The 12,988-nt window shown below is 42.9% G+C and overlaps 1 protein-coding gene across 1 annotated transcript in view; it reads left to right on the top strand.

The window, feature by feature from the left end:
• PRKAR2B (protein kinase cAMP-dependent type II regulatory subunit beta) overlaps positions 1–12,988 on the top strand; it is a 193,362-nt gene that overhangs the window by 59,313 nt on the left and 121,061 nt on the right. The gene's annotated exons all lie outside the window — the stretch shown is intronic.

The following is a 12,988-nucleotide window of genomic DNA, read 5'->3' as shown; positions in this document are numbered from 1 at the left end:
CCATAGAGAATCTGTGGGATATTGTGAAGAGAAAGTTGAGAGACGCAAGACCCAACACTCTGGATGAGCTTAAGGCCGCTATTGAAGCATCCTGGGCCTCCATAACATCTCAGCAGTGTCACAGGCTGATTGCCTCCATGCCACGCCGCATTGAAGCAGTCATTTCTGCCAAAGGATTCCCGACCAAGTATTGAGTGCATAACTGAACATTATTATTTGATGGTTTTTTTGTTTGTTATTAAAAAACACTTTTATTTGATTGGATGGGTGAAATATGCTAATTTATTGAGACAGGTTTTTTGGGTTATCAGGAGTTGTATGCCGAAATCATCAGTATTAAAACAATAAAAGACCTGACAAATTTCAGTTGGTGGATAATGAATCTATAATATATGAAAGTTTAATTGTAATCATTACATTATGGTAAATAATGAAATTTAACACTATATGCTAATTTTTTGAGAAGGACCTGTATCTTGGTGAACCAACTGGCCCCCTTAATCCGAGCAAACAAATCAGATAACAACGGCAAGGGGTACTGAAATTTTACCGTGATCTTATTTAGAAGGCGGTAATCTATACAAGGTGTCAGCGAACCATCCTTCTTGGCTACAAAAAAGAACCCTGCTCCTAATGGCGACGATGATGGGCGAATATGCCCCTTCTCCAAGGACTCCTTCACATAACTCCGCATAGCGGCGTGCTCAGGCACAGACAAATTAAACAGTCGACCTTTTGGGAATTTACTACCAGGAATCAAATCGATAGCACAATCACAATCCCTATGCGGAGGTAGGGTATCGGACTTGGCTCATCAAATACATCCCGGTAATCAGACAAGAACTCTGGAACCTCAGAAGGGGTGGATGACGAAATAGTCAGAAATGGAACATCACCATGTACCCCCTGACAACCCCAGCTGGACACAGACATGGATTTCCAATCTAATACTGGATTATGGACTTGTAGCCATGGCAACCCCAACACGACCACATCATGCAGATTATGCAACACCAGAAAGCGAATAACCTCCTGATGTGCAGGAGCCATGCACATGGTCAGTTGGGTCCAGTACTGAGGCTTATTCTTGGCCAAAGGCGTAGCATCAATTCCTCTCAATGGAATAGGACACTGCAAGGGCTCCAAGAAAAACCCACAACGCCTAGCATACTCCAAGTCCATCAAATTCAGGGCAGCGCCTGAATCCACAAATGCCATGACAGAATACGATGACAAAGAGCAGATCAAGGTAACGGACAAAAGAAATTTAGACTGTACCGTACCAATGGTGGCAGACCTAGCGAACCGCTTAGTGCGCTTAGGACAATCAGAGATAGCATGAGTGGAATCACCACAGTAGAAACACAGCCCATTCAGACGTCTGTGTTCTTGCTGTTCAACTCTGGTCAAAGTCCTATCGCACTGCATAGGCTCAGGTTTAAGCTCAGGTAATACCGCCAAATGGTGCACAGGTTTACGCTCACGCAAGCGTCGACCGATCTGAATAGCCAAAGACATAGACTCATTTAAACCAGCAGGCACAGGAAATCGCACCATGACATCCTTAAGGGCTTCAGAGAGACCCTTTCTGAAAATAGCTGCGAGCGCACCTTCATTCCATTGAGTGAGTACGGACCACTTTCTAAATTTCTGACAATATACCTCTATATCATCCTGAGCCTGACACAGAGCCAGCAAATTCTTCTCTGCCTGATCCACTGAATTAGGTTCATCGTACAGCAATCCGAGCACCAGGAAAAACGCATCGATATTACTTAATGCAGGATCTCCTGGCGCAAGAGAAAATGCCCAGTCCTGAGGGTCGCCACGTAAAAAAGAAATAATGATCAAAACTTGTTGAACTGGGTCACCAGAGGAGCGAGGTTTCAAGGCCAGAAATAGTTTACAATTATTTTTGAAACTCAGAAATTTAGTTCTATCTCCAAAAAACAAATCAGGAATAGGAATTCTTGGTTCTAACATAGATTTCTGATCAATAGTGTCTTGAATCTTTTGTACTCTTGCTGAGAGCTGATCCACACATGAAGACAGACCTTTAATATCCATCGCTACACCTGTGTACTGAACCACCCAAATGTCTAGGGGAAAAAAAAGGCAAAACACAGTGCAGAGAAAAAAAAATGGTCTCAGAACTTCTTTTTTCCCTCTATTGAGAATCATTAGTACTTTTGGCCTCCAGTACTGTTATGCTGAGATAATTCAGTACCACAATCGACATAAAAGTCAGAGCACATACAGTGATCTGACAATAACCCAAAAAACATAGAACGAGCTCTGAGACGTGGGAACTCTGCTGACCGCAATCCCTAATCCTCTCAAACCACAATAGAGGCAGCCGTGGATTGCGCCTAACGCTCCCTATGCAACTCGGCACAGCCTGAGAAACTAGCTAGCCTGAAGATAGAAAATAAGCCTACCTTGCCTCAGAGAAATACCCCAAAGGAAAAGGCAGCCCCCACATATAATGACTGTGAGTTAGATGAAAAGACAAACGTAGAGATGAAATAGATTTAGCAAAGTGAGGCCCGAATTACTAAACAGAGCGAGGATAGGAAAGGTAACTTTGCAGTCAACACAAAACCCTACAAACAACCACGCAAAGGGGGCAAAAAGATCCTCTGTACTAACGGCACGGAGGTACACCCTCTGCGTCCCAGAGCTTCCAGCTAGCAAGGAAAAACAAAAAGACAAGCTGGACAGAAAAAAACAGCAAACAAAATAGCAAAGCAGAACTTAGCTATGCAGAGCAGCAGGCCACAGGAACGATCCAGGAGGAAACAGGTCCAATACTAGAACATTGACTGGAGGCCAGGATCAAAGCACCAGGTGGAGTTAAATAGAGCAGCACCTAACGACTTCACCACATCACCTGAGGAAGGAAACTCAGAAGCCGCAGTACCACTCTCCTCCACTAACGGAAGCTCACAGAGAGAATCAGCCGAAGTACCACTTGTGACCACAGGAGGGAGCTCTGCCACAGAATTCACAACAGAGGCTGCAACCAATGAATATCTGTGACAGAAAGACAGACAGAAAGACAGACGGAAGTGACCCTTAGACAATTGTATAGTAGATAGTTAAACTCTCCCATGCATAGCACAGGGAACCCGGGTACTTTATCTGTAAGCGACGTAATCTCCTTCATAATGGTATTATTAAGGGAGGTGGGATGTAAACTGCCACAAGTAGGATTTTATTTGCAAATATTCTGCAATGATGGTCAAACTATTTTAATTTATAGGAGTACCGTTATTTTTGTCCAGGCCATTTATTTTGTTTATTTCTTCTGTTGAACCACAATTTAAAAGCAATGTCTGATTTTCATTTGTTGATATTCAGAACATTTTAATTGAAAATCACTTTTGTCAGTTTCAGTTTATTTCATTGACCATTATAATTTTTTCTTCCTATAACAGAAGGATACCAACAGTTTTGGCCATGTGTGTGTAAATATAAATCTATTTTGCGAGGCTAGTATCAGTGACATACAACATTTAAATAATTTTTTCTTTACCTGATTTCACCTGTAACTGGGGCTGGTATATTGGCCCTGGTTATAGAGGAAATTCAGTAATTCTCCTAGGACCCTGCAGCTCCTACACTCTCCCTGCACCCAGTGATCACATAACCCCTGGGTCTAGAGGAGAAAGTACCATTGGTGCTTCCTATTACTGCATCCACGGGCTCTCAGCTGACTCTTCTACATGCCATGTCCGGCTGTGTCTGACAACTGGCTTCCCTCTTCCACAGCTGCACATACAGCTGCTTTACTAGGCAATGACCGTTTTAGAACGTTATTTTAGAGTAGAACATTGACTGCCCAGACATTTAGTGTCTATGGGCGGTCCGGAAGTAGTTAACATATGGATTGGCAGTGTACCAGGGCCCCTTCAAACATTTATTCATGGGGGAGTACCTGGAGTCAGACACCTGATATTATTACCCACTTTTAAGTAGTCATATTTAATTCCAAGCACTCATAATACTAATGGAACAAATTATGTCACTTTGTCAGTGAGCTTTCCTGTGCAAATAAGTATGTAATTACTGTAATGACTCCTTATTTATTTATATTACGTACTGCATCAGACTATTAGACTACTTGGAAGCTGTTATCATCAAGTTTAAAGACATTTATAGTTTATATGGCACCCATTTACAATGATAGTTCGCTGTTTGTTTTTGCTCTGCTTAAGGTCTCTTTCATATGTCCTGATATTACCGATACTCAGAGGCGTAGCTAGGGTTTTGGTTCAGGGGGGCGAAGTTTCTGAGTGGGCCCCTAACCAGGTAACCTTGATTACAACTGGGTGATGCCCCCTAATACTGGAGGAGAACCTCAGCAGATGACCGTGCTGTTACTGAAGATAATCTCTATATAAAGACCAACATGGATATTACCGCCATATGGTCAGTGGTAGATACCAGCTCTACAGAACATATAAGAGATCACAGCACAGTTACCGATAATGACTTATCGCTGACGTTCTTTATGATGGAGTTGTTCACTTTTCCGGTCTTTTCCATCTGGCCCAGACCGACATGACAACTTCTTTCAGCCAGGACTCGTCTGCAGAGAATACAAAGACACGTTTCACTTCCCACATTCCAGCCATCACCATCTATTCCCAACCTGCACAAACTCCTCATCCTACTGGTACCCTAATGCTGCTGCCGTATTTGTCCCTATTACTGCACCTGCTGTGAGGTTCTCTGTGCCCTCTAAATTCTAAAGCAGCCCTCTAGAATATAGTAATGCTGGGTGCAAGTGCCCCAGAATACAGTGCCCACATTTTGTCCCGAGTCTCACCCCTGTACAGCTCCCCTATAGACAGCATGATGCTCTCTTATACTTAAGTAGTGTGAGAGAACAAATAGACCGCACCACCGCCTACTAATCTTAGTGGAAACTGCTCACCTGCACTGGAAGTCAGATCTGCAGATCTCGGGTGCTGTGCCAGACATCCACGTAGACTTGTACATTTGCAAAGAAGAAAAAGGCAGCACTCACCGATCATCCGAGACAGGTAAATTTATTCACACATGGTTAAAATCTTCACGGCCGGGGGTGCTGTACAATGAGAGCGGCAAGCTCAGGCATACTGAACCAGCATGGCTACCACAGCATCTTGCAGTGGCATGCTATTCCATCCGGTTTGTGTTTAGTTGGACCATCATTTATTTTTCAACAGAACAATGACCCCAAACACACCTCCAGGCTGTGTAAGGGCTATTTGACCAAGAAGGAGAGTGATGGGGTGCTACGCCAGATGACCTGGCCTCCACAGTCACCAGACCTGAACCCAATCGAGATGGTTTGGGGTGAGCTGGACCGCAGAGTGCTAAGCATCTCTGGGAACTCCTTCAAGATTGTTGGAAGACCATTCCCGGTGACTACCTATTGAAGCTCATCAAGAGAATGCCAAGAGTGTGCAAAGCAGTCATCAAAGCAAAAGGTGGCTACTTTGAAGAACCTAGAATATAAGACATAATGTCAGTTGTTTCACGCTTTTTTTGTTAAGTATATAATTCCACATGTTAACGTTAATTCATAGTTTTAGTGCCTTCAGTGTGAATGTACAATTTTCATAGTCATGAAAATACAGAAAAATCTTTAAATGAGAAGGTGTGTCCAAACTTTTGGTCTGTACTGTATGTCACATAAAATTGAGGCGTTCCAGAGTTACTATCTTATAAAGTGACAGTGGTCAGAAATGTAAAAATTTGCTTTGGTCATTAAGGGGATAAATGTTAGTTTTTTTTCAATTTCAGCCTCTTTTCTGTGAGCCTTAGTTTAAAAAAACGGTGTGGACACATCTTAGGTGTAAGTGAATAGGGAATTAAAAGCCGCACTACAAACACTATTATTTTTATATTCTTTTTTTTTTTTACTTTTAGTGCTTTTTTTTTTTAAATCAAAATGTTGTTGGTATGGCATCTTATTATCATGTTTTCACATAGGCTTCTCAATAAGTCTGTGAAAAAATGCATGAAAATAAGTTTGCTAAAATTGTATGAATATAAGAAAACACCATAAATAAAAACACTTGGAAAAAACACATGGGGAAGATTAATCAATCAGAGTACAAGCCAAAAGTGGGGTTACACCACCCAAGCAGTGGCGTTATACGACTTCTGCTCGGTACATATTTGCCAATCGGTGGTTGGTTAATACACTGCTCAAAAAAAATAAAGGGAACACTGAAACAACAGAATATAACTCCAAGTATATCAGACTTCTGTGAAATCAAACTGTCCACTTTGGACGCAACACTGTTTGACCATCAATTTCAAATGCTGATGTGCAAATGGAATAGACAACAGATGGAAATTATTGGCAATTATCAAGACACACTCAATAAAGGAGTGGTTCTTGTTGTGAATTCTGTTGTTAAGCTCCCTCCTGTGGTCATGAATGGTACTTCGGCTGGTTCTGTCCATGGGCTTCCTCTGGTGGTTGTGAGTGGGGCTGCGGCTTCTGAGGTTCCCTCCACAGGTGACGAGGTTAATTCGTTAGCTGGCTGCTCTATTTAACTCCACCTAATGTTCCAGTATTGGTCTAGTTCGCTCCTGGATCGTTCTTGTGACCTGTCTGCCCAGCAGAAGCTAAGTTCCTGCTTGTTTTTCTCTGTTTGCTATTTTTTCTGTCCAGCTTGCTATTTTGATTTTTGTCTTGCTTGCTGGAAGCTCTTGGACGCAGAGGGAGCGCCTCCGCACCGTGAGTCGGTGCGGAGGGTCTTTTTGCGCCCTCTGCGTGGTCTTTTTGTAGTTTTTTGTACTGACCGCAAAGTTATCTTTCCTATCCTCTGTCTGTTCAGTAAGTCGGGCCTCACTTTGCTAAATCTATTTCATCTCTGTGTTTGTAATTTTCATCTTTACTCACAGTCATTATTTGTGGGGGGCTGCCTGTTCCTTTGGGGAATTTCTCTGAGGCAAGGTAGGCTTTATTTTTCTATCTTTAGGGCTAGCTAGTTCCTTAGGCTGTGACGAGGCGCCTAGGGAGCGTCAGGAGCGCTCCACGGCTATTTCTAGTGTGTGTGATAGGATTAGGGATTGCGGTCAGCAGAGTTCCCACGTCTCAGAGCTTGTCCTGTATTATTAGTAACTATCAGGTCATTCCGTGTGCTCTTAACCACCAGGTCCATTATTGTCCTCACCACCAGGTCATAACAGGTTCTGCAGATGGAGACCACAGACCACTTCTCAGTCCCAATCCTTTTTGGCTGATGTTTTGGTCAGTTTTGAATGTTGGTTGTGCTTTCACACTCGTGGTAGTATGAGACGGACTCTACAACCCACACAAGTGGCTCAGGTAGTGCAGCTCCTCCAGGATGGCACATCAATGCAAGCTGTGACAAGAAGGTTTGCGGTGTCTGTCTGCGTAGTGTCCAGAGTCTGGAGGCGCTGCCAGGAGACAGGCCAGTACACCAGGAGACATGAAGCGGGCAATAGGAGGGCAACAACCCAACAGCAGGACCGCTACCTCAGCCTTTGTGCAAGGAGGAACAGGAGGAGCACTGCCAGAGCCCTGCAAAATGACCTCCAGCAGGCCACACATGTGCATGTGTCTGCACAAACGGTTACAAAACGACTCCATGAGGATGGTTTGAGTGCCCGATGTCCACAGATGGGGTTGTGCTCACAGCCCAACACCGTGCAGGACGCTTGGCATTTGCCACAGAACACCAGGATTTGCAAATTCGCCACTGGCACCCTGTGCTCTTCACAGATGAAAGCAGGTTCACACTGAGCACATGTGACAGACGTGACAGAGTCTGGAGATGCAATAGAGAGTGATCTGCCTGCAACATCCTTCAGCATGACAGGTTTGGCAGTGGGTCACTAATGGTGTGAGGTGGCATTTCTTTGGCGGGCCGCACAGCCCTCCATGTGCTCGCCAGAGGTAGCCTGACTGCCATTAAGTACCATGATGAGATCCACAGACCCCTTCTGAGACCATATGCTGGTGTGGTTGGCCCTGAGTTCCTCCTAATGCAGGACAATGCCAGACCTCATGTGTCAGCCCTTCCTGCAAGATGAAGGCATTGAAGCTATGGACTGGCCCGCCCGTTCCCCAGACCTGACTCCAATTGAACACATCTGGGACATCATGTCTCGCACCATCCACCAGCGTCACGTTGCACCACAGACTGTCCAGGAGTTGGTGGATGCTTTAGTCCAGGTCTGGGAGGAGATCCCTCAGGAGACCATCTGCCACCTAGGGAGGTCATACAGGGACGTGGAGGCCACACACACTACTGAGCATCATTTTCTTGTCTTGAGGCATTTCCACTGAAGTTCAATCAGCCTGTAACTTCATTTTCCACTTTGATTTTGAGCATCATTCCAACTCCAGACCTCCGTGGGATATTAGTTGTGATTTTACGTTGATAATTTTTTTTGTTTTTTTTTGTTCTCAACACATTCCACTATGTAATGAATAAAGAATTACAACTGGAATATTTCATTCAGTGATATCTAGGATGTGGAATTTTAGTGTTCCCTTTATTTTTTTGAGTAGTGTATAGTTAGTATGTGCACATAGCAATTCAGAATAGATTGTTCTGTGCACGCAGGCTGCCATTGTTCTTGGCCACACAGGTCCTGTATACACAGGAGGAAGGAATCCGCCTAAAAAAGACGTGTGCACATAGCGCAAAACTGCTTAAAAAAGAAACACCTCCAAGATGGAAGAATTCCTGAAGCGTTTTTTCACTTGAAAACTTGTGGCTTTTGACTACCTTAAAAGATCTCCAGAGTGCTGTTACCCTTGGAATAGAAGTGGAAGAATTCATCCTTTGCTCTTTTTAGATATTTACTTCTGGATACTAAATGTTTGCAGAGCAGCTGTCATTGCCCCTTGGGCATCAGCTATGTTCTGCGCAGCAACAGGACGCTCTTTGACACTTCTTTCAGATAGTACTGGTCTTGACAAGATTTCTCTCACGTATCACCCCTACTCTGGAACCCTCTACCACAACACATCAGACTCTCGCCTACCATCGAAACCTTCAAAAAGAACCTGAAGACCTACCTCTTCAGACAAGCCTACAACCTGCAGTAACCACCGATCGACCAAACCGCTGCACGACCATCTCTACCCTCACCTACTGTATTCTCACCCATCCCTTGTAGATTGTGAGCCTTCGCAGGCAGGGTCCTCATTCCTCCTGTACCAGTTATGACTTGTATTGTTTAAGATTATTGTACTTGTTTTTATTATGTATACCCCTCCTCACATGTAAAGCGCCATGGAATAAATGGCGCTATAACAATAAATAATAATAATAATAATAATTAACACATTAGCACAGGCAGCTTTGTCTATCCAAGATGGTATTGGGTAATTACTGGACTACGCAATAACTCCAAATTTTCAGATATTTTATGTACATGATCGTAGCGATGCCAACACTTTATTGTTATGTCCTTTATAAGTTTGCATGGGTGGTATAGAGTATGAGAGGAAAGATTCATTACAGGATATGTTCCATTGCCTGCAATTTACAAGTCTTGTTGCAGTAAATAGGACATTTTAAGGGTAATTTATTATAAGAACAATTTTTGCTTCCTTTTCTACATAATTTGTCTAGATAAGGGGTGGGGAACTTTTTTTATGCCAGGGGCAATTTGGATATTTATACCATCTTTTGGGGGCCGTATAAATTTATCAACTTGAAAATTACCCTGCTATATTTGGTCAAACATTTGATTAACTGACCCCTAATGTGACGGCTGAAACAGCTTCCATTTGGTGATATGAATGATGTTACTGCTTTTTCATGTTTGCATAAGTCTGGAGTGCCGGCTACTCCATGTGATGATATATCTTATACAGAATGCATTCATTCAAAAGCCAAGTGGGGGACGTTCAGACATAATATCAGAGTGAACAAGTTGATAAATCACAAGGTCTATCAGTTCTGGCGCAACAAACACGGCAGTGAAATCAGACATCCATGTAAACACCATGCAACACATATTACATAAGTCTGGTTTGGTGGCCCGAAAAAATGTAAAGAAGCCTCGACTTCAATATTGTCATAAGAAGCGTCTGCTCAAGTTTGCATAAAATACGAAAAGTGAACAGCTGAAAATTCTAAACTGGTGATTTGGAGCAATGAGACAAAAGTCAATAGCCTAGGCTCTGATTGGTGCAAATGGGTCTGGAAAAAACAAGGGTAAAATGGGCTAACGGATTGGGAAATTGAAGGAACTGTCAAGTTCAGTGGAGGATGACATAGTGTCCCAGCAGGGCAACTACCCAAAGCATACTTTGTGAGTTTGGCAAAGAAATGATTCAATGACAATGAAGTAGAGGTGCTGGATTGGCCTCCACAATCACCAGACCTCAACCCAATCGAACACTTTTGGGTAGAGTTGGAAGAAAAGCTGTATATATACCCAAGTAAGTCGACCAATGTGTACCAACTTTGGGAACGTGCCGAAAAGACCTGGGATCAGATTTCGGTCAAGACCTGCTTGAATCTGATTGAGAACATGCCCAGAAGGATTCAAGCAATGTTGAAGCCAAAGGTGGGTTAACAAAATAGTAAAAAATTAAAATTTGGATTTTTAGGAGCAAAACAATAACAATGCAGTGATATAACAAGAATCTTCATACCTAATTATATACAAAATAGTTGCAAGCCAAATTTATGTATGAGATGTCCAAGATGATTGTCTATAAAATGATAATAGTCTCATGTTCGAAGCAGTAGTGGATGATGACATATGGAGCCTAAAAGTCAAAAGTTCAAAACATTGTTACTCTTTTGCTCGTCAGTGTATACATCACATAGGATACACTGGATCTGGAGTATATACATCACAGGAGGAGACATGGGGCTACAACCTGGAGCTGCGATGATACATCATAAAAGGAGACATGGGGCTGGCGGTGCGGTCTTCTGTGGATTGAAAGCACATCGCACACTAACTCCACAAACTACATCCTGACGCTGGTTAGCCGCTGATGTTTGTATTATGAGAGTCTGCAGCAGCATTAGTGCCTATAATGATGATCTGCAGCAGCTGTGGTGCCCAGAATGAGGATCAGAAGCAGCTGTGGTGCCTATAATGAGGATCTACGGTAGCTGTGATGCCTATAATGAGGATCTACGGTAGCTGTGGTGCCTATAATGAGGATCTGCGGCAGCTGAGGTGCCCATAATGAGGATCTAAGCAGCTGAGGTGCCTATAATGAGGATCTGCAGCAGCTGTGGTGCCTATATTGAGGATCTGCGGCAGCTGTGGTGCCTATAATGAGGATATGCAGTAGCTGTGGTGCCTATAATGAGGAACTGCGGTAGCTGTGGTGCCTATAATGAGGATCTGCGGCAGCTGAGATGCCTATAATGAGGATCTAAGCAGCTGAGGTGCCTATAATGAGGATCTACAGCAGCTGAGGTGCCTATAATGAAGATCTGTAGCAGCTGTGGTGCCTATTATTAGGTTCTGCGGCATATGAGGTGTTTGTCATGCTGTGACTGTGTTCTGTAATGGGGCCTCACACTGTCCCTGGAGCTGGGACCCTAACTATTCCTATCCTGGGGGTACTCCTAAGGGTAGAGAGGACCGGGTCTTGCTATTCTTTTAACCCTCTCAGCACTGAAGAAAAGGCAATCTATTTTAAAATAGGACATGAATCACACAATCTCTAAAGAAGAGTGCAAATCATTACTTGACGTGACCGTCTAACTCCAGGTTTTCCAGTGGACGTGACTCCCTCATGACAGTATTATGTACAACATATAGTATATTTTGCTGCTGATTTCAAAATCACTGATTTTTTTTTCTTATTTTCACTCAAGAAAATCAACAACAGCAAATCTACCCCAATATCCAGAGAAATAAGATTTTTCTTCAAATTGTTGGTTGGAATTGTTGAAAAATTATCTAAACTTGTGTGAAGCCACACTGATTAATGAGGAAGTTATTCAGGAATAACCAGTCTGTTTTCTCCCAGAAACAGCACAACACTTGTCTACAAGTTGTATATGTTGTGTACTGCACTTTTAACTTCTACAATATTTGATGCTTGGGTGAAGGTGGCTTTTAGTGGTTTGCTTTAGGCCGGCTTCACACTAATACGTATGAAAATACGGTCCGTATATTACGGCCGTAATACGCTGAAAATTCCCGAAAATAGTGGTCCGTAGCTCCTCCGTAGGCAGGGTGTTTCAGCGTTTTTTGCGCATGGCATCCTCCGTATGTAATCCGTATGTCATCCGTACTGCGTGTTTTTATCGCAGGCTTGCAAAACCGACATACGGCTATACAAGGGATCCATGTGTAAAAAAAAAAAAAACATATATACTGTCTATATATATATATATATATATATATATACAGTGGGGCAAAAAAGTATTTAGTCAGTCAGCGATAGTGCAAGTTACACCACTTAAAAAGATGAGAGGCGTCTGTAATTTACATCATAGGTAGACCTCAACTATGGGAGACAAACTGAGAAAAAAAAATCCAGAAAATCACATTGTCTGTTTTTTTAACATTTTATTTGCATATTATGGTGGAAAATAAGTATTTGGTCAGAAACAAAATTTCATCTCAATACTTTGTAATATATCCTTTGTTGGCAATGACAGAGGTCAAACGTTTTCTGTAAGTCTTCACAAGATTGCCACACACTGTTATTGGTATGTTGGCCCATTCCTCCATGCAGATCTCCTCTAGAGCAATGATGTTTTTGGCTTTTCGCTTGGCAACACGGACTTTCAACTCCCTCCAAAGGTTTTCTATAGGGTTGAGATCTGGAGACTGGCTAGGCCACTCCAGGACCTTGAAATGCTTCTTACGAAGCCACTCCTTCGTTGCCCTGGCGGTGTGCTTTGGATCATTGTCATGTTGAAAGACCCAGCCACGTTTCATCTTCAATGCCCTTGCTGATGGAAGGAGGTTTGCACTCAAAATCTCACGATACATGGCCCCATTTATTCTTTCATGTACC

The sequence above is a fragment of the Ranitomeya imitator genome, chromosome 4 (genome assembly GCF_032444005.1).
Source record: "Ranitomeya imitator isolate aRanImi1 chromosome 4, aRanImi1.pri, whole genome shotgun sequence".
Lineage (NCBI taxonomy): Eukaryota > Metazoa > Chordata > Amphibia > Anura > Dendrobatidae > Ranitomeya > Ranitomeya imitator.
This window is presented reverse-complemented; position numbering and strand designations above follow the sequence as displayed.